Below are 21,373 nucleotides of genomic sequence, written 5' to 3'. Positions count from 1 at the left end.
TGGCTTTTCTCTTTCAAGAGGCCGTGTCGACCACCCGGAAGAGAAGAAAAAATTCTCTTCTGTAAAGGGTGTGGGGAGAGGGTGAGCGGGTGAGACCTTAAAAAATGAAGAAACGGCCACTGACTATCCGCGTGACGCGTCCCTCGTGACATACAGACGCTCCTTTGAGAGCAAACAACTTTCCTAAATGTGGCGTTCTTGTTTGTTGTCAAAATCATTAGAACTTTTATAGACGCACACGCCTCCCTGACGTCACGCAGCTGCGGTGGTGCTGTCGACGGCACTGCGCATGCGCAGAAGCCTCAGTTCACTCGAAATCGGTTGCTGCGCGTGCACAGTGCCCACGCCTGGTGTGGGCAAACGCGGGCTTGTTATTAAACATTGTGTCGGTCTATATCGAATTACTGAGTATGTCAGACTGGTAGAGAGTTTTTGCGAGTTCAATCAACGTTGTTGACTGTAATTTTATGTCTAAACTCAATGCTTTTTATTTTCTCAGCTGCCAGCAAGGCGAAGTATACGGACTTGAGCGAGGCGACGGTTCAAGATATCGCAAAGAGATGGCTGTGGTCATTTGTCGACCGTGATGGTGGGCGAAGCAAGAAGCAGGATGAAGAAATGGAAAAGGTTAAATAAAAATAGTCCCAGAAAATCCTCAGCCTTTTTTGTTTTAACAATACAAACCACTTCTCAGTGAGTTTGTGCATCCCGACATTTGATCTCAAGTGGTTGATCTTAACTGATACAGCATCCACAGCTACTGCAAAGTGTGCAGGCAAAATGTCAGGCACAGGCTCTTGTTCTGCAGTGCGTCCATGAGTTAATTGCAAGGCTAACACCTAACTGCAAGTCGCTCACTAATGTGCGACCTCGGCTGTAGGGCCAGCACCCAATCGCAAAGGTACGGCCTATGATTAGTTGCGAGGGATCGGCCTGTGTCCAGCTGCATGTCATCGGCCTGTGCCCGGTCAAACTTCTTCGCCTAGCACCTGACATCTAATGTACGGCTAATGCCCAGTTGCTTAACTCCGGCCTGCCTCTGATCACAGGACACCGGCCGATGCCCTGTTGCTAAACTTCGGCTTGCTTTCGGCCACACGGCATTGGCCAGTGCCCAGATGCTAACCTTCAGCCTGTGTCCTGACACAAGTCTTCGGCCGGCCTCCATTTGCTGAACTCCGGCCAGCTTTCAATCGCAGGTGATTGGCCAATGTCCTGTTGCGCAACTTCGGCTTGCTTTCGGCTACATGGCATTGGCCAGTGCACGGATGCTAACCTTTGGCCTCTGTCCATACCAAAGTCTTTGGCCGGTCTTTATTTGCTAGCCTTCGGCTTGTGTCCTGCTACAGGTCATCGGCCAGCCTCCAACAGCCAGTCCCCTCAAGTCTTTGGCCAAGGCCCACAGCCATGTTCGGGCATAGTAGTTTGACCAGCCTTAGGCCGGAGGAAATGTGACTGGCCAAAATGCTTCAGCCATTGCCCGGCCGTTGATTTTGTGCTGCCTGGGAACAAACTCAAACCAACGGAAACACTTCAAGGTAAGCTGGGACACCTGGATTCTGCATTGGCTATACATTGTGACGTTAGAACCAAGTTTTTTTGTTTTTTTTTTGTGAATAGCTGGTGAAACACCCGAGTCAAAATGGAGCTTTCGGAGATTGCTTCTTTAGCTCCGAATCTCGTAGCGGAGGTCGACGCTGCTACTGAGCATGCGCACCGCTAGATTTGTCTGCAGAATTCCAGGGATCATGTCCGGAGGCTGTAAGCTAGAGGGATAGCGGGTGTGGTTGGAACTTTCGGTGCCTTGTCATTTTACAGGTAAACAGAGTGCACCTACACTCAGTCTGTTAAATACAATATTTTATTTTTATAACGACTACCATAATACGGGCTTATGAGAAATGAAGTGTTGCAGAACATCTTTTGAAAAATATCAAAATTGTTTCTATTGTTTTCTGCGTAAGTGTACCCTACTGAAAAAAAACCATTTGGCGCCTATATGAAAATAAACGGGTCCATACCGGTAACAGTTTAACCATACCGGTCACCAGTTTGTCAAAGGGGTCCCCCGTATGAGCCATAACGGTCACCTATTTAGACAAACAGGTCACTCCTTTGTCAAACGGGTCGCTAGTCTGGGCAAATGGGTCGCTCGTCTGGGCAAATGGGGGACTCGTTTGGGCAAAGTTGTCGAACGTTTGCTCAAACCGGTGTCCATGTTGCAAACTGTACCGGTTTAATCAAACGGCTCTCCGGAGCCCGTTTGATACTGAACGTACAGATCGGCAGCGTGGGCACGCCTAGCGTTTCAGCCGTGGCTGCCAATGTTTCCGGAAAGCTGGGAGCGCCGGTTCATCGATTTCAGATCGTCCGCGTTATGCAAGTAATTATATTTATATTTCAATTGCGCTGATGTTCGCTTATACTGCAACTAAAACTAACACCTTTTTTTGTTGTTGTTTTACGTAAACGCGCGACGTTGGGGAGCCGATATTTTTGACAGAATTTTAAAACTTTGTCCATCTTTGTTGCCTCAATTTATTTATTCAGCTCGAATCTCTCTCGCAGAAGACGCGACCGCGTGAAAAAAATGTACGTCTAGACTCCGTTTCACTTTAATTCAAGACGCAGCGAAGGTAGCACGCGTACACGCGGCTGCAAGAACATCGAGCATTGCGAGAGCACGCCCGCCGTTGCAGCAGTCAAACTACGAGCTCGCGTCGAGTACTTTCTTCGCTCGGGCGCAAGCCGAGCTTCTGGCCACCCCGCCGCCATTTCCAAGGTTCGAGCGTGCTAAAATGCGCGCGCGGGTGTGTTTTTGTTTCTCGAGGTTACAAAAACACATCTCACTGGCACTGCCGCTCGATCCCCCCTGTTGGTGCGGCCTGCCGATGATTTTCCGAAAACAAAAGAGCGCGCGTGAAAGGAGAACTTCTTCCATTTTCCGTGGGGGCGCTGCACATCGGTGAGCGGTCTTGTGAGCTGAAAGTACTCTGTTTCACCTTATGTTGTACCGCAGGAAAGGCTGTAAGCGCGAGCTCCTTGCTCTGGGGCAGATCTCGGCGGCACAAGCTCTCGTGCAGTAAGGGCAGCTGTCAACGTTATGAGCTCGCGCTTCCAGCCTTCGCTGCAGTACAACTTAAGGTGAAACGGAGTATAGAGAAGGCGCCCAACGAGCTCTTGCTTCGCTACCCAGATAAAATATCTGCCTGTCATTGGCTTCGACGATACCGAGGCTGTACCGAGGCGCTGCCGCGGTTGCAGGAGGCAGCAAAATTCGCTTTCCCCCCACCTATGCACCGCTGTGATCGGCGAAAGTATCGTAGTGTCACTCTGTGCTCGCGTGTGTGGTTTGTGTTGGCATTTTGGAAGCTGCCGGAAACGTAAATACGCGTTTTAGTTCTGAGTGCCGGACGGCGATGAAATGTGCCAACTCCACTCGTGAAACAGGAAATCCTGCAGTTGATGAAGTACAATGAAGTGTCTTCCTAACTTGAGTTCGCACCGCTGACTTACATGGCTGGCTACTTGGCCTTCGTTTGCGAACAAAAGGTGGTCATTTTTATTTGAAGAAATTGTCGTAATTTCAATGTAATTAGCTGAAACATTCAACCGAGCAAAGCAATCAGAATTTCTCAGTGAAAGCAAGGAAGCCTAATGTGTAGAACCCGCTAAACTTTGCAGGTGACGTGTCTTGAATGCAAGCGCAACTTAAGGGAAATGCATCACCTGACGGAGCATATCAATCCATGTTTAGACTTGACCAAGGAGGACTCAGCTATCCACGACCTGAAGCTGTCTGGCTGTGCAAGCTCGTTTACACCTTTGTCGAGAGGGCTCTACAGTCGACAGAGATTCGTAGTTTGGAAGGATTTGCAAGGTCCTCTCGAGCGCTGTGCTTCCACATCTTATGGACTGCCCGCTGATGCGGTGTGTTAACTGCCGAGACCCCCTACCACAGCGAAGAGCTCTGCGAGTTCTTTCTCAGAAAACTCCTCAGATCATTTTTGGCAAACTGGGCTGGTGACCTAAACAGGACACTAGAGAATATATTGAGGCTTTCGCGGAAGCCTCTTTCCCGAAAGGTACTCCGCTTGGGAGCTATATGACTCCCTTGGTCTGTTTTTTGTGAACAATGAAGTTTATATTGCTGAAGTTATGCACGCGGAATCTGATTTTATATTGTCCTTCACAGACGAATAAATGGCACAGCTCGCGCGTGCTCGAGCGTCGGTTAAAACCGGAAATCATACGATCTAGCTATATCCAACTCCTATATTACAGTGGTAATAGAAACGGGGCAACAGTTACGGGAACAAGAAAACGACAATTCGCTCATACTGCCAGCAGAATGCAGCTTTAACGCGGAGCCTGCAGCTGAGTGAGCTTTTCGCAGAAAGAATCATGTGCTTTTATTCTACACAGATTTGTCACATCATTCATGCAATCTGGCACTCGTTTCAATTGAGACTTGCTGCTTCACGAAAAAAAATCTAAATAGCCACACCGGGCCGGGCCGGGCGTACTGCTCCTCTCTCACTATATTTCGTATTACCTTAGCATGGACTAACCGGGAACGCTGTGCTAGCGCAAGCGGCTAGCTTTTACTGCCTTGACTGGAGCACTCGCTGCACGAGCGCTCGTGCAGCCGCCGAGGCTTCCCTCGAAGCAACTATCTGGCACTTTTAGCACGCGCGACTAAGAAGTACATACTAACGTGAAACGAAGTATAGAGTTCCTCGATATGCTCCCCCGAAAGGAGCTCTATCTCTCACCGATAACGAGCGCCACGGCTGGCGCTGCGGGGTAAAGTAGAACTATCGCTCTCACCGGCGGAGTGAGGCATACGGCAGGCCGCTCCCAAGGGGAGTCCTAATCGAGTGGCCGTGTCACTGGAATGCCTGGGGAGAGGGATAGGGACTGTCCCTGTGGTCCTCGCTTCTCCCCCCTCTCTTGTCACCCGTCACATGACCCGCAGCCGAGCGCCAGCTACACGCTGATAAGCATCGAGATCCGGAAGGGTGCGCCTAGCAGCCGCTTTTTTTCTTTGTCTGCTTGTTGTCAGTTCCAGCTCGAACTTCGCGCGTCCACCTGCGTCGATCTGTAGCCTAACCCTGCGGTCTTATTAGGATGTCTCTCGACAACGTATTGAATGTGCAACAAAGCTATCAGTGTTCGAAAAGTCCTACGCCTATATCGGCAACAAGCGATTCTTCAAAGAAGTCAGGAATTCGTGCGGTTTGGTTGGGTTCGGCAACTGACAGCTTGTGCGCCACATCGTGTTGAAACTTCCAAGAAGCCGTTCCCTCTCATTTGTGTGTGTGGTTGTCCTGCTTTGACCGTGTCGACAAATATCACGGATTACATCTTTCAAGTCCGCTATTTTTATGGTAAGTGCACTGCAACCTACTTCTTGGCCACGATTGACTGTTCTTCTACTCGTACTCTTCGAGATTATCTATATAATTATGCAGCCACTATTCTCGCGGCAGCCGGGCGAATAATTTCCCGAAAGCCTATCTTCAAAGTCTAGAATTAAGTCGGTTCCTGTGTGGTTTGCTATATTCTGAGTTGTATAGAAGCTTAGAGTGCCTCTCACATTTCGCAGATCGCTTGCACGTTTGTACTTGTCTACAAAAGACGTAATAAACTTTGAGGAGAATTGAAAACAGTCTTTTGTGTCTGTTTTCCTGTCCATTTGCAAGCACCTACGTGAGCACATTTGTTCTACGTCCTCCATGTTATAAATAGGTTTATGAGTTTCGAAACGTCTTAAATAAGTTTAAGATAACCAACCTACCAGACGATCCCCGTTTAGGGCTAGCGCATAATTTCCCGATTCGAATGGCACGTTCAAACGTGTGGTCACGTGCAAGGTCGAACGGGCACCTGTATGAAACGGGCACCCGTATCAAATGGGCACCTGTATCAAATGGGTACCGTTTCGAGCGGGTACCGTTTCAAACGGCTACCCGTATCCCATAATCAGGTTTGATCCAAACGGGTCGAGAAGTTTGCATCCGTTTGATATACCAGTTTGCGACCCGTTTGAATTTCAAATGGTTTTTTTCGGAAGGGTACGGAAAAAATAGCACGACACTAATTTGTAATGTAACCAGTAAAGTGATCTGTTACTTTTCAGTGAAAGTAATTTGTGACGGTAGTTCATTACATGTGAGGCTCGGTAATTTGTGATTGTAATCTCTGACATTTTTCAAGTAATGAGCACAAGTCTGCTAATTGACTCCCGCGGTGTCGAGTCGACATCTGGCAAGTCGGCGCTTGCGCAGCTTGGTAGGTAGCAACGAGGTAGTAACCTCCGGGTTCGGGCACCCCGACGGAGGTCACAGCTGCGGCTCCGGGCTTTGTCGCTCCCGGTCCTGAATACTTGGCGCGTCGTCCCAGCTCACACGTACTTCTCCCGTGCATTCTTGTTATTTTCCTTTTTTAATTGATCTACCGGGAACTACCATGACAAGAACATTCTGGAGTCAAATTTGTAGGGCTAAGGTAAGGTAAATGTTAAAAGTAATAAAACATTTTTTCGGCAAATGTGTTTTAATGTCTAATTTAATTCTGTTAAACGGAATATCTGAGTTTCTGTTTGGTTTTCATTTGATTTACGTGCGTCGAACCAAGTTCGCGAGCTGATAGTGGATATTTGTGCTTTCTTGACGTGTTATTTTATAATGTTCTTTTACATTACGTTTTCTGCGAACCACTTTTTGTTTTCAAAAGCGAGCTCGAGAAAAGCAATTCTATACTGCTTTTCACCTCACGATCTACCGGAGGAAAGGGTAAAACGCGTGATCCTTCGCTGGGGTACAGCATAGGTTAAGGGGAGTATAGGAACTACCAACCTGAACGAATATTAAGGCGCTTGTTTATATTCCGAAAGTTTGAACTCGCAATCTTTTGAAAAAAATATTCCTTATGTTAAAAAAGCAACAACTATAAAAGTAGTGACAGCGAACCTGAGAGCTCTAATTTTCCAATGTGTCTTATTTTTACAAAGGGGGGGGGGGTCACGTTACCCTACGGTTGTGCCGACGGCGACTTCGACGCCGCTCAAGCCGGAAACGGGCCCCTAAAGGCTCTGTTATACTCCGACGTAACGCGTGCGCGCGCGCGAGCGCGTCACAGCGACGTCACGTCGGCGAAAACCCGACGCTCTACACCATACCTCGGCAAACCTCACTCATGAGGGCCCTCACTCACCCTCATCCTCACAGGTGAGGTGAGGGTGAGTGAGTTTCTGAACTAGGAAAATTCATGAGTGTGAGGGTGAGTGAGAGCCGTGAGGGCCGTGAGGGCTGTGAGGGCGGTGAGGGCCGTGAGGGCTGTGAGGGCGGTGAGGGCCGTGAGGGCCGTGAGGGTGGTGAGGGCCGTGAGGGCGGTGAGGGCCGTGAGGGCTGTGAGGGCCGTGAGGGCCGTGAGGGCCGTGAGGGCCGTGAGGGTGGTGACGGCCGTGAGGGCCGTGAGGGCCATGCAACTCGGAGCAATTCGAATGCGTTTGAAGCGGCTGCATCCAATCAGGGACGCAAAATTTTCACGTGATACCTCGTGCCGGTGATGATGACACCGAAAGACTTGGTTCTGGTTTGAAATCGATCGTTTTTTTGGAAATAAACTGTTTCAGAAAGGTGCATTAGTATTCTTAACGAGATTTAAATGCATAAAAACACGTTTATAACGCGTAATTGTGTCTAAATAGTGCAAGAAAAATAAAATTTTATGATGACGATGGCAAATTGCAGCAATTCGTTGCTGCGTGTGATCGCGGGCGGCCCGTGTTGCTGGTGTTGCGACGTAAAGTTTCTGGGCGAAATTGCCCCATCTGAAGCTGGCCTGAGTGGCGTGAGGGCCATCAGTGCGTGAGGGGCGTGAGGGGTGTGAGGGCCGCAAGGTCGGTGAGGCGCGTGAGGGCGGTGAGTGGCGTGAGGGCGGTGAGTGGCGTGAGGGTGGTGAGTGGCGTGAGGGCCGTGAGGGCGGTGAGGGCCGTGAGGGCGGTGAGGGCGGTGAGGGCGGTGAGTGGCGTGAGGGCTATGAGTGCGTGAGGGCCGTGAGGGCGGTGAGGGCCGTGAGGGCCGTGAGGGCGGTGAGGGCGGTGAGGGCCGTGAGGGCAGTGAGTGGCGTGAGGGCCATGAGTGAGTGAGGGGCGTGAGGGCCGTGAGGGCGGTGAGGGCCGTGAGGGCCGTGAGGGGCGTGAGGGCCGTGAGGGCGGTGAGTGCGTGAGGGCCGTGAGGTTCAGTGAGGGTGAGTGAAGGGCTGAAGGTGAGTGTGACTGTGAGGGTGAGGGTGAGTGAGGGCGACCTAAAATGCCGACCTCTGCTCTACACTCCGGCGTCGCGGCGTAACCGACGCGACCGGCGGCGTTCGACGCAGCCCGACCGCCTCGACGCCAAAATGGAGCATGCCGTATTTCGCGCCGGCCGCGCCGGCGACGCCGGACCGGGATGCATCACGGGCTGGCTCCCGGCAGCCCTCGCGCGGGCAGCGGAGCACCACGGCACTACTCCGTGCACCCCGTGTGGCGTCATGTTTGAAGAATCGGACTCGGTCGGGTCGAGAAGCTCATCGAGGGAATTCGTTCTCACCCGTGTGTCTACGACACGAGGAAGCTTGAGTACCGTAGACCTTGCGCTTGTCAAAGGTGTACCGTATGTACATTGACCGCCTACGCTTGCGGCGCAGGTGGTGCACCAACAGTGCAAGCGCGAGTTTTCGTCGTGCAAGGTACGTCCACGCCATCGCTCCAACTTGGCGCTCAAGAAGCGCGAGCATTTTCGTCTGCTATTCGAGACGAAAAGGAACCGGGAGTGGCGCACTCTCACAGGAAACGTGCCCTCGTAGTCAGACTCTGCGCATGCGCCACGCCAGCGGCCCACCGACGCACAGCCGCGGGAGTCGCCAGGGCCGCCGGAGTGTAAAGAGGGCGAATGTTTGACGCGCGCGGCTTGACTGACGTGACGTAGCCGACTTCGGCCAGCGTTCGCCTGCGCGCGCGTTACGTCGGAGTATAACAGAGCCTTAAGAGCTGCGCTCTAAAAGTACAAATGACTAAGAAGAGAAGAATGGGGCAGGACAGAGCGCACTGTCCTGTCCCCTTCTTTTTGTCATTTGTGCTTTTAGAGCGCAGCTCTTAATAAAGGAGCTGTGCAACGATATTCAGTTGGAATGTTTTTCACTATACGCGAGCTTACTGGCACACCTGGGACTCAAGGATACTCACACGCAACACCACTGGCCAAGGAACTCCTTTGTTGCGGTGTAATTTCAAGGACAAAAGCGATCATTTTCATTCAATCTCTCCTTTGCAAAATTTGATGACGTAACTCGGGGATCGCAGTACACCCAAGTGACGATATTTGAATGCGGTTCATAGATTGGACCCGAGCATTGCGTGGGCACTCGACTTGGGCACGTGACAATTGCTAGCTCGAGAAGCATTCGGGTTGTGACTCGTGTCCAATCGCTGCAACGACGACAACAGCCGAGCCATAACAATGTCTGGAACTCAGCGCGTGTCCTGCGCTTTGCCAACCCCAGCGCGTGGCTATGATCAACACTGGCGGCATATAATCGGCTCCAGATCACGTGGCCGCTTGTTCTGGCTGCGAGTGGAGGGGGTGAACGCTGCTCGTTTTTCTTTAATTTTTTTCTGGGACTTCTATTGCGTGTGGTGAAAAACGAACGCGTGTTTCATAGGTCATTAACGTTAGGGATCCGTTTTAAGCGGTATTTGTGCACAGTAAAAAAATTGTTGCATCGCTCCTTTAAGCGCCCGTTTCCGGCTTGAGCGGCGTCGGCGTAACCATAAGGTCACGTGGCCCCTCCCAGGTCACGTGACCCCCCCTCCCCCCAGGGTCACGCGACACCCCCGGTCACGTGAAACCCAGGACACGTCACCCGCCCAGCAGTAGGAGGGAGGTGGAGGAGGAGGGGTAGGAAAGAGGAGGAGGAGGAGCCGAGGCGAGGAAGTTCAAGGATGACGAGGAGGTGAAGGAGAGGGAACGGGTGGAGGAGGTGGATGATGGGAGGGGTGCAGCTGGCAGGATCACGAAGGAGGAAGAGGGAGGAGGGGTATACCCTCCCTCAGTACCCTTCGCTCCTCCTCCTCAAGAGCTGCGCTCCAATTCGGCGTTACAGGGAGTTGTAAACTCCTTTCATTTTTTAAATCGCCATTTAGGAGCGAGTGTGGGATGAAAGCACCTGAAGAACTGGAAACGCCACTCTCCATAAAGTGAGGTCAAGAATGTTATAATATTTTTGCCCGAATGCGTTGCATATCTGCGGGTGGTTCGCAAGCGCTATTTGGGAAAAAAAAAAAAAAACGTATAATTTTAACCAATAAAAAAGTTCACTAAAATATTTTTGAAAAGTGTCTTTGGATGGCGAATCTATCATACTCAAATTGCAAAAGTCTACGTTTCTAGAGAAAAAAAAACAAAAAAAAACTTCTGAGCGAAAGAAGACTCGTTAGCCATCTACACAGGAAAGAATACTGCACAAAAGAGTCGGTTGGTGGTGGCTGCTGATCAAAGAGCGTACCCCGTACTCTCGGACGTGCTTGATTTGTTTTTGGGTGCTGATGACACAGAACACTTGACGTTTTTGTAGATTCGAAAACAGCGCACGAGAAACAAAGACAGAGCAGAAGGGTGTACACAGGACAGGCGCTTACTCTCAACTGAAGTTTTATTGAAAAAAACACTGAAGTCAACAAAAGCATTCCACACCGTCATGGCCAATTGACCACGTGTAAAGATAACATATCTCTTTGCTCTGTAGAATGGCAGATGCTTGGCTTACACTTGGCCCATTCCCTTCTCTTGGGATTGTGTAGGCCTCTAAAATTTCTCTGGTTATCTCTTCTCTTCCCTCCACACCCCCCCCCCCCCCCCTTTCCGGCAATTGTGACGAGATGGAATCGGGCTCACATCCAGAATCTGCACAACGAAGCGGAGAGTGTATAAAAAGGAATGGCCACGATAGCCTTCCAGAACGTTTGAGACGTTTCTGTTGGTTGTTTTTTAGAGCTGTTAAAGTTTTGCCTCGAATCCACTCTTATTATGTATGGCGGTAGCCCTTACGCGCAAAAGAAGGTATTTGTATTGGGTCTCTTCCGGCTCCCATAATATGTAGCATTTTCTTAGCCAAATGTGACCTGGCCATCTGCGACCAACTAGATGATAATGGAGTATGCAATGTATTTCGATACACCGACGACTACCTGGTTGTTATAAGAGGGTCTGAGTGTGTTTCGGAGGAAAGAACTGTCACTGCAGTTTTAAATGTTTTTGCACGTTGCTACAAGGGGCTTAGATTCACGCTCGAACTCCGGGGCGGTCGCGTTTTTGAGCTTCTAGACCTCCGGTTAGAATTCTCAGGCAGCCACGTCTGTTGGTCATATAACACATGATTGAAGAAGGGTATCTTCCCCTTCGGCTCCTCGCATTCAAACTCGTTCAAAGCAGCATTGCTTCATCTTGCCTACATGCGACTTTGGAAAAATCGTGCACCATGTAATGCATGCCAGTTTCGGCCGGCAGGTGGAGCTTCTGAATGCGGCCGGATACCCGACATCGTTGTCGGTACTTGTTGCAGAGTCGCTGCTTAAGAAAGTGAGGGGAGGCCCTACCTTCATTAAATATTCCACAATCTTAAAAAAAATTGGCGCATATATACGACGGGACTATGGTGTTTTCTGCACCTAACAAACTCGCTCGATTTCGCCCAAGAATTGCCAACAGAAGTGCATTCAAGTGCATCTCCTCAATAAAACACAGTAACAAATAGGTGGAATGTACGATTGGCGTCGTGTATAGGATTCCGCTGACGTGCGGCAGGCTATGCGTTGGCTAAACGGCTGATGAATAAATGAAAAATTGCGTGAGCTTGCATGGTTCCTGCTTTCGACAGCAGCTTCCTTGTGCCGCTTCATTGTGCAGATTGTGGATGCCAGCCCGACTTCCATCACGACATAAACTGACATTGGTCTCTTTCCTGGGCCTGTGGGACAGGAATGCAAATCGATAGCTTTAAGGGAAATTCTACCGTTATATTTACACGTCACACAAACTAGTATGGACAAAATCATAGCGATAAGACTTTCTGGTGTAGCCCGGCTTAGTAAAGGGCAGAAAAATTGCATCAAGTAAAGGGCAGAATAATTGTCAACAGCATCCGTGGCTGCTGTTGGCAATAGCATATGCTGCCGTTCTGAAGAGTTTTTGTTTCTGAAGCCATTCCAACCAGTGGAAGAAACTGGTTTGTGGTGATTGAATCCCCTTGAGGTGCATTTGCTTGGTATTTGCCGCTGGATTCCTAACCTGTCGCGTAGTATAGTGTGCGATTTCATAATGCTTGCTAGAAACCGCCTTGTAAATGAGAAGGAACTAAAGGTATTAACAGGAATGGATCGAAGCTGGTTTGCACACTGAGATTGCATTTGATTGAGTGCGAATGCAACCGTTTACAACCTCATATGACAAGATGGTGGCATCTGCGGTATTGTGCAAAGTGCACCGTTGGCAATACAGTTCAAAATGCCCGGGGGGGGGGGGGGGGGGTGCATAGAGCTGGGATCGGGGATGTCTCCCTTTCCATTTTGAAACAGTTAGTGCGTTGTTGATGCTATTGGCATAATCCCACAGATTTTGCCATCTTGTCGTAAGTAAAACCAGTTGCTGCCGCAATCGGTCGAACTCAATTCAGGTGTGTGAACAAGCCTTTATCAAGTACGAAGTTTTGAAGCACTTGCATACCAAGGACATTTCTTAATATGATAACGAATGACAATTTGATGAGGCGATGAAAACTGAAGCAAACTAAACGTTTAATGGGGCGCACTTGTGCCCAAACAAAATATAGGAAAATGCAAGCGTCGCAGTCGTCGATGGCGGCGAAACAGCAGGATTGAACGCTGGCGCGAGACTGACTGCGGCTCGCCACATGGAACCCATTATGTGGACGCATTGGCTTCTGGAGCAATCGGCGTAGAATGTTCGGCGGTTAGAACATTTAAACCTCGAGCAAGAAACAGAGTTCTTGAACTTATTAAAACATTAAACTGAGAGAATAAATAAAAGACTCGTACCACCCATGTGTCGAACCCTGGGCCTCTGCACGAAAGTCGAAGGCAGTAATTACTCGGCCACGCACGTGCTCACTCGCCGACGTGGCTGAATTATGTGGAAACTGTGTAAGATTGCAAAAAGAGTCACTCACAAAACTTGTGAAAAAAAAAACAAAAAACAATATAGTATTTTTTACAAAGCTGCCTGTAAAGCGTTTTTTTTTTTTTTGCTTCCCTCAGAGTTCTCTGATGACTTTTCAATCTGTGTCTTCCATTTCGTTTACCATGCAGGTGATATGGTTCAACTGCTGGACATACTGAAAAGTCAAGCACAGATTTAGGCAGGTAAGAATATATTTATTTGGTGGTTGACTTTCGTTATTACAAAACTTCCAGCACGTAATAATCATGCAGCGTATAGCACAAAGTTACAAAATAGCTGCTGTTCATTTTTGTAAGTTCTGAGTACAAAACTGAAGCAACAAAGCTATTTTTTTGTTGATTACTACAGCCAAAAAGTGATTCAGTGTTAATGGGCCTGGAGGTAGGCTTGCCCTTTGACAGACTGAGCTGCAGGAAAGCTGAATGGCAGTGAGCGTTCGATATGCAACTGCATTTGCCCCGGCTGGTGTGGCATTTGAAACTTTCCTTGAAGTATGGTCGAAGTTCGATTATCCGCTTTTCACTGAACCGAGATAATAGCGTATCGTAAAATGACACGCAGCTAGTAATGCCGCTGAGTGAAAGTAGAGAACCAACTTTCGCACAACTGTTTGTTGCATGTGTACCTGATCGGCCTCAGTGCGCCCGCACTTGCACAAAACCGTTAGAATGGAATCTTCTGGTCTGCTATCAACTACACGCTAGTGAGGATGTCCTAAACTCTCTAAGGCCCGCTACAGCCGGAGCAACGTTTCTCCACATCTTGACGTTGGAACAGCTGCAACACGGGCCTCCCGCGTACACACGCCGCAACCGCTGAAACTCTAGTCGCGACGTTTGGTCATCACCATCATCAATACCGAAATTGTTTCGCTTCATTTAGGTGAAAAATTAGACAATAAAAACAACTTTCGAAATAATTAAATCGCATTTGCAGTACCAACTGATTCTCCTTATCCCATTAAAGCCTACCTGAATTAAAAAAGCTGCAACCGCTGAAACTCATGCAAGGGTGGGGACCGATATCACAGGCATGAAAAATGAGCACAAAAAAGCGTAGCATGGGAGAAAAAAGTGCGCTAGAAGGAGAGGAAAGGAAGGAGCAAAGCCACGGTTTGGTCGCACGCCCTGCGTTTTGCAGGTTGACCTGTGAAACATTATGACGGCATGGTGGCGTTTCACCAGCATTCTCCTGTTAGAAACATCAAAATGACATCACGTCTGGCAGCAATCATCCCACTTCCAGTATAAAAAAAGGAAAAAAAAAACTTTTGGTTTAAACCTGGCTTTTCGAAGAACATGTAATGGTCCTCGAGTTGAACTTGCTAGACTTTGTCATCACCATTATCAGAACTAAAATTCTTTGTCCTTATTCAGTGGGTGCAACCTTACTAAACACAAGTTATTTCAAAATATTTAAAAAGCACTGGGAGCGATAACTGATCCCTCTGAAACTATTACCGAGTAAATAATCACCAAAAAAGGTAAACAGAGTCAAATGTTGCCGTGGGTGACGCGAGAGACCGCCTGATTCAAACAGATCTCGTGAAACTCGGGCGCTGATCTATATAGAAACAAAACGCGCCCGACTTGCGAGCCGAACCTGATCGCTGCAATTCGTAGTAGTGTATCGATCTAGAGAACAAATCGTCTGCAACACGAAAATTACAGAAAAGGTTGCTACGCCAGAAGCAGGCCTAAAATCACATGTCCACGTTAGGCCAATGAAAAATCCCAAAATGAATTTGCATTAAAATGGAAAAATAATTATTTATTCATTTACCCCGTCGTTGGGACAGTTTGCATTTCCCTTAAACTATACTTCACAATCCAGCCTAAAATTAAAATTTGATCAATTTCCTTTCTCACTGGCTAACGTAGTCATGCGGGGGACCTAATTATGGCTGCATCCACACATGCACGTTGGTCACTGGTGTGCAAAATGGGGGTCGCGGCGGGACCTGTGGGAGTTGCGAGGCCTCGGGGAGATGACAGGGTGCCGATGGCGGTTCATGACACCGCTTCAAGTGTTTTGCAATCAGCTTCGTGGGGCAAAAAATCTTCAATATGGTGCATGGCGAACCAGTGTCACCACACTTCAAATACATACCTACCTTATGCTGTATGAACACCCACTACGAATTTGCTTTGACGGTGTTCAGAGTAGTTGACAATTGAAGCAAAAGTTGAATGTCTGTGATATTCCTAACCATCTAATAGGAATTTGTTTCACCTGAGGCGTGTATAGGAGGGGGGAATTAATTGAGGAACACAATATAGCGTTTTTTTATTTAGTGTGCTACTGGGGGTTTTGAGATAAGATGAAACAACCTTGTTCAACGACCATTTTTAATTTTGATGAAACAAGTTAATTTTGCTGGCTTTATACCCAGAAGAATAAAACCAATCTTTGATTTGAAAAAAAGAAAAAGTGTCTTTGCGAAAAAAAAAAATTGGAAGCACACTCTCTGTCACGTGCACGTTTTGCTCCTTGCAAGTAGTTGGAGTTGCATGCTCACTGCAAATGTGTGATCCCCCTTTGGAGGTAAAACATATAAAGAATCGCAACTGTTACTTGAGATTTAATACTCGTGCAAAGAACACCGTAGCTTTCCCTAAAAATTCCCAGGGACAAAATCAATATTTTGGCAGTGCTACTAATACCCAAGTAGCACAACTCGCCGGTTTGGGACTGGGGCGGTACCGGTCTGCCGGTAAGATCCTACTGGGGCGACGCTGGAAATGCACCGCGGGGCGACAACGGGCCAGTGAGATTGCCAGTCACCGGCCAGTGACTGAAACTGACTGGGACGCCTGGCACTGGGCGTCCCAGCGAGTTTCCGGGATGCTGCCAGCACAAATCCCCAGCGCAGTACCAGTAACGCGGTAAGATACCAGCAAGACCCCAGGCTAGCGGCCTCAAGCCATACAGTCCCCGGGCTTGTTTTGTCCCAGCGAGTTCCCGGGCTGCTGCCAGCACAAATCCCCAGCGTAGTACCAGTAACGCGGTAAGATACCAGCAAGACCCCAGGCTAGCGGCCTCAAGCCATACAGTTCCCGGGATGCTGCCAGCACAAATCCCCAGCGTAGTACCAGTAACGCGGCAAGATACCAGCAAGACCCCAGGCTAGCGGCCTCAAGCCATACAGTTCCCGGGCTTGTTTTGTCCCAGCGAGTTCCCAGGCTGCTGCCAGCACAAATCCCCGGTGCACTAACAGCAGTACCGCAAGATACCAGCAAGATTCCAGGCTAGCGGGCTAAAAGCGTACAGTTCCCGGTCTTGTCTTACAGCCTAACATGTGCTTTTGTGTGCAATTTACACCTGAATAGAAATGATGTAGTTCATAAGAAGGGTAATTTTAACAACAAATGAGTGTAAACAATTATGTCGCACTGTACATGAAAGTAAATTTCTGGCATAGGTATACACCTTTTTGGTAAAGCGGCTGCCACAGCCATCTGTCGCTCATACACGTGATAGCAAATAAAACATACAAAATTGTTACCGTAATTGTTTATTGTCAGCTCCAGTGAAGCTACAGCTTGGCTGGTCATCATGGGCTTGTCGCTAGAGGAGTGCGCTGGATGAAAGAGGCTGCATGTTACGGGCCTAGGAAATGTTCTTCACACTTTTCATGCAGCTTGTGATGCAAGTCGACCATGCACCCAGGAAGGGGAGTCCTTCATTAGAGCACCTGCAAAGAGAATCAACAGCACAGTAAAATGACAGGGTAAATCAATACCAGCTGCACATGATAATCCAGAAATTCCAAACTGGGGCGAGGGCTTAAAAGGTTAAAACAGCGCAAAGGACGACGGACAGGGTAAAGGACATGGACAGAGCGCTGACTCGAAACCAAATTTTCATTGAACTCAACGGTGCAATATATACACACTATTGAGAACAAAAAGAAGAAAATCAGCCTGAAAAACACCCAAAACAAAAGCACAAAAACTAAGTATCACCTCTAAAAAGATAAACCAAGCTAATCAAGTGGCCAGAAAACCAGAGGCATGAGACAAGAAGCCCATGTAAAGAAAAACTTTTTGTAACCAATGCGTTAATTGTCTTCATTTCATTTTCAATCTGGAAACTATATCAAAACGAAAATACTTTGATTGACCTAAGGGACACCTGTTACAACACACTGGATGACCAAGCGGCAAAAATGGCCCAGTTATCTCATAATCAAGGTCAGCTATTTGCATGAAGAAGGCCCACTTCAGAGAAAGACTCGTGGAAATCATCTACTTTAATTCAAAAGGGCGCGTCGAGAGACGGGCAAACTCGCCGGAGTAGTTGGCATGTAGTTTAACATTGCCGTTTGTCCAAATAGGTGCGGAGATCCAGCATTTTTAGGTAAATATAGCGATTCATTAGTCTTACTGAGACAATGACAAATCATATCCTTGACATATTCATGACTCCAGCAAAACGGACAGCACCAAGCGGGAAAACCGGGAACCAGCCAGAACAGGTCGCTCTGCGCCTCTCCACGTCTCTGACGGCTTTCGCGGACACGTGTTGTCGACGCGGTGGCAAACAATGTAATTTGATAAAGGTCCAAATATTTCTCAAGTTTGCCTGAGTGTTCATCAGTGTGATGAAGCCTCAGTAAATTGTTTTCTTCTATCACGTGTTTGAAAGCCTGTTTACTCCACAACACACGATCGCGTGCTTTCAATTTCTTGGATGGGGAGGAATCAAGGAAAAACGTTTTGATTTCTTCTCTGTCTCGAATGACATTCAAAGTGACGACTACTCGGTAACTGATAAGTGGTATGTAAAACAGTGGACTGAGGACGACAGACGAGGTGTTTCACTGGAGGGAACCCCAATGCTGCAGTCAAGTGAATGGGAAGGTTCAATAGCTGCTTTTCTTGAATTTGGCTGTGTTTGATTAGCGTCAAGATTGAGCCACACACGCTGGTCGGCGCATTGGCTATTCATCTTGGCTGCTTTTCACCGAAAAAGCCTCTGGACCACACCGAAAAAGTTGGGCTGATTTCGAATCTACTTGATTCTGGAAAACCTGCTCGCTGCATACGATTAATGAGGGATATTGTCAGCTTTTAAAAAGGTGGAGGGCGCGTCTCGCAAAGTTAGAAGCTGTCACGACATTATGATCTATTGCGCCTCCAATATTTATAATATACCATCGTTGAAGCCAGCAGCAATATTCGTCTACATTGCTCAGGTTGTCCGGCCACAAAAGATACTCTATTTCTCTGTTCAGGATTTGAAGTCCAGTTTAATGCAGAGGGGTTCTGCGTGAATCTCCGATGAAGACTCTCTTCAAATTTGTCCGCAATCATCTCCGTGCTGCCGGCTAGAACCATATGGCTGAGTTTAGGTAGTATCTCTCTGTCTGTGAAATATACTTTGATTCAGCAGTTCACCAAATAGCTTGTCAAGTAAGCTCATGTTTCAGCCCAAATAATATACTAATAACCCCTTAGTGGGACCATGGTACGTAATATAATGCATAACCCGCACATTCGTCAAAATGACTTCGATTGTCACTAAAACCCGAGTTGAAATACGAGTATCAGCTGCTTAGTGGGGCTCAAGAAGCTCAAGCTTGGCCAAGAAGCGCTTGCTTAATTTTCGTAATTTTCCTGCAGCCTGTGTTGCTGATCGAGCAGACGACTGGAGCTGTTTCTTAATACGCACAAAAGCTCGATTTCGCCGACAGGTAAGTCGTATAATCGAGTGATGCGAGTTAGTTGAAAATTACTGTCGGTGGAACAATTCAGTAGTCATCGCTGCTTTCCTTACCTGATCAAAACTGATTAGAGTCTATTACCGTCTCTCCGGAGCCCATAGTTTTGGTAATGAACGAAACCTCCAAAACAAAAGTTTGACATGAAAAGAACAAAACAAGAACAAAAGAACAAAGCACCGGGAAAACAAAACTATGCTCTGCAAGTTTATCTGCACCGGCTACACGTAACCGTCGCAGTTTAAATACCTATAAAATAGGGCATTAAACCAAAGAAAATCTGTTAAATTGAATGCGCTACCTGTTCAGGCGGCCCGGCCGAGCCGACGCGACCCGTTTCCAGCCGCCATGTTTGTTTGGTGGTGGCACCCCCTATAGATCGTGGGAGTCGTGAATACAGCTCATTGTTGTACACATACTAATGAGATTGGGTAGACACATGTAAACATATAATATATTGCAGAGTATGGCCCCTGTGTTCCCACATAATGGCAACCTGACTAAAACTCATCTGCAGACTTCATCAAATAAAAAATAGCGACTTACACAGAAACTAGTATATATTATTAGCGTCCACCATAAACTCACATTGAGTGTTTACCATCGGCATGCCCCATAGCCCTTGAAAATGCCCGCAAGCCTCACTATATGGCATATGACATCATATGACAAGAAACATTTTCTCGTGATCATCATTAATATCTACAGGTGCGAACAGTTCAGGCAAATCAATAGAAAGATAACAAATCAGTAGTGAGGTGGTGTACAGTGGCTGGTAGGTGCAGGTTAATATGTATGGGACATCTATTTTCTGAGTAATATTGTTTATCTGGTCAATTTTCTTCACAGACCCATCACATACTGAGACAAGGTTCTCAATACAGTGAAAAACAGGAAGGAGGAGTGAGTTCCATATTTAGTTTTGCACAAGCTATGTGGGAACTGACTTCATCCTCTTAGAATTTATTGGAGTGGATCTGGGTATGATTATGTCTAGCCCGACAATACTGCTAGGAGTACCTTCAAAACCTTCAGAAAGGGGTAGAGGAAGTTTGAATCATAATTTCCGCAATGCGATGAGAGCTGCTCATGCTGAGAATTGATGTGAGCCAATGTTGTCCATCCTTCTGCCTGAAATATCTATGCGTCAGCCACCCCCTATCAGAAAACGTTTCAGCTGAGCGCTTTTTACGGCCCGCTCCGCTCAGCCACTGAGCAGGAAAGTAACCAGGCACGCACGTAACGCTAAGTCGGCAGTGGTCATCGGGGGTGCAGGAGTTGTCTGCTCCATCGGCATCTGCGCTCCGACTGGTCGTTGCTGACTGAGCGTTGTGAGCATGCAGGTGCTTTCCTTTTGAGTGGAGCGGGTCGTAACAATGCTCAGATAACTCTATCTAATGTCTATGTCGCAGCCTCAACAGCCAAACGAGCAGTCTTCTTCCTCGCTTGCACAATAGAACAAAATTGCACTGCATACTGCTTTAGAGGCTTGTTGGCATGTTTCACACTCACTCTCTGCAGACAGCTAGGACTGTCGGTAAGCGAGGAAAAAAAAAGTGTGAACACATATTATGCACGCCAAAAGAAAACATCAATGGGACCACACGAGACTGCATTAAAGTTGCCAATTGGGCGTGTTTTATACCGCACAGCCACTGTGCGTGCACAAGTAAACTAGAGGTGCTATGTTGCGCTTTTTGCACTCCCAGGAGACTTGGAAGAGGGAAGTGACGTCCACGACACAGCAAACGCAGATTGGATGTTGACAGAAGAAAACGAAATCAACATCCAATCTGCGTTTGCTGTGTCGTTGACGTCACTTCCTTCTCCCTAGTCTCCTGGGTGTGCAAAAAGCGCAACATAGCCCTCTAGCTCTACATATACCGCTCAGCACACCACAGCTAGGCTGAATCACATAAGTGTCACACTTGCCGAGCTTGAAGTACAGTCGTGATCTCTACGAATGTGAACAAGCGATCGTCGACTGCTCAGTACTGGGAGCATCATGCACCAGCGGACTTGCGAACCAAGCATGGTAAGTCATCTGATAAGGAGAGAACGTCACCACGGACAGCACTGAGCAGTTGATAATCACCTGCTTACCTTCATATGTATCAAGTCTCTACCTGGCCGAAGTAGGCAGTATGTGTGCAGCAGAAACGGCTGTACTGAAATCTCAAAAGGATGAAAGATCAGAGCAGGCTTGGTAAGCTTTCACACTGCAAGTATGCCCACGCGAATTTCACTTGCTAAAACATAAACACGAATTTCAAATTGTCATCCAGGACAAGCTGCTATTACACAGCTATATATATAAGGCAGCTTACCATCAGCAACCTCTGCAGACTGCCATGGACCTGATCCTCAACTCGGCTGGTGATGCAGGAACCAATTGGCCTAGTCGATGCTA

Source organism: Ixodes scapularis, unplaced genomic scaffold (genome assembly GCF_016920785.2).
Source record: "Ixodes scapularis isolate PalLabHiFi unplaced genomic scaffold, ASM1692078v2 PGA_scaffold39__5_contigs__length_11793443, whole genome shotgun sequence".
NCBI classification, from domain to species: domain Eukaryota; kingdom Metazoa; phylum Arthropoda; class Arachnida; order Ixodida; family Ixodidae; genus Ixodes; species Ixodes scapularis.
The sequence above is the reverse complement of the archived record's forward strand: the minus strand, read 5'-3'. Positions refer to the sequence as shown.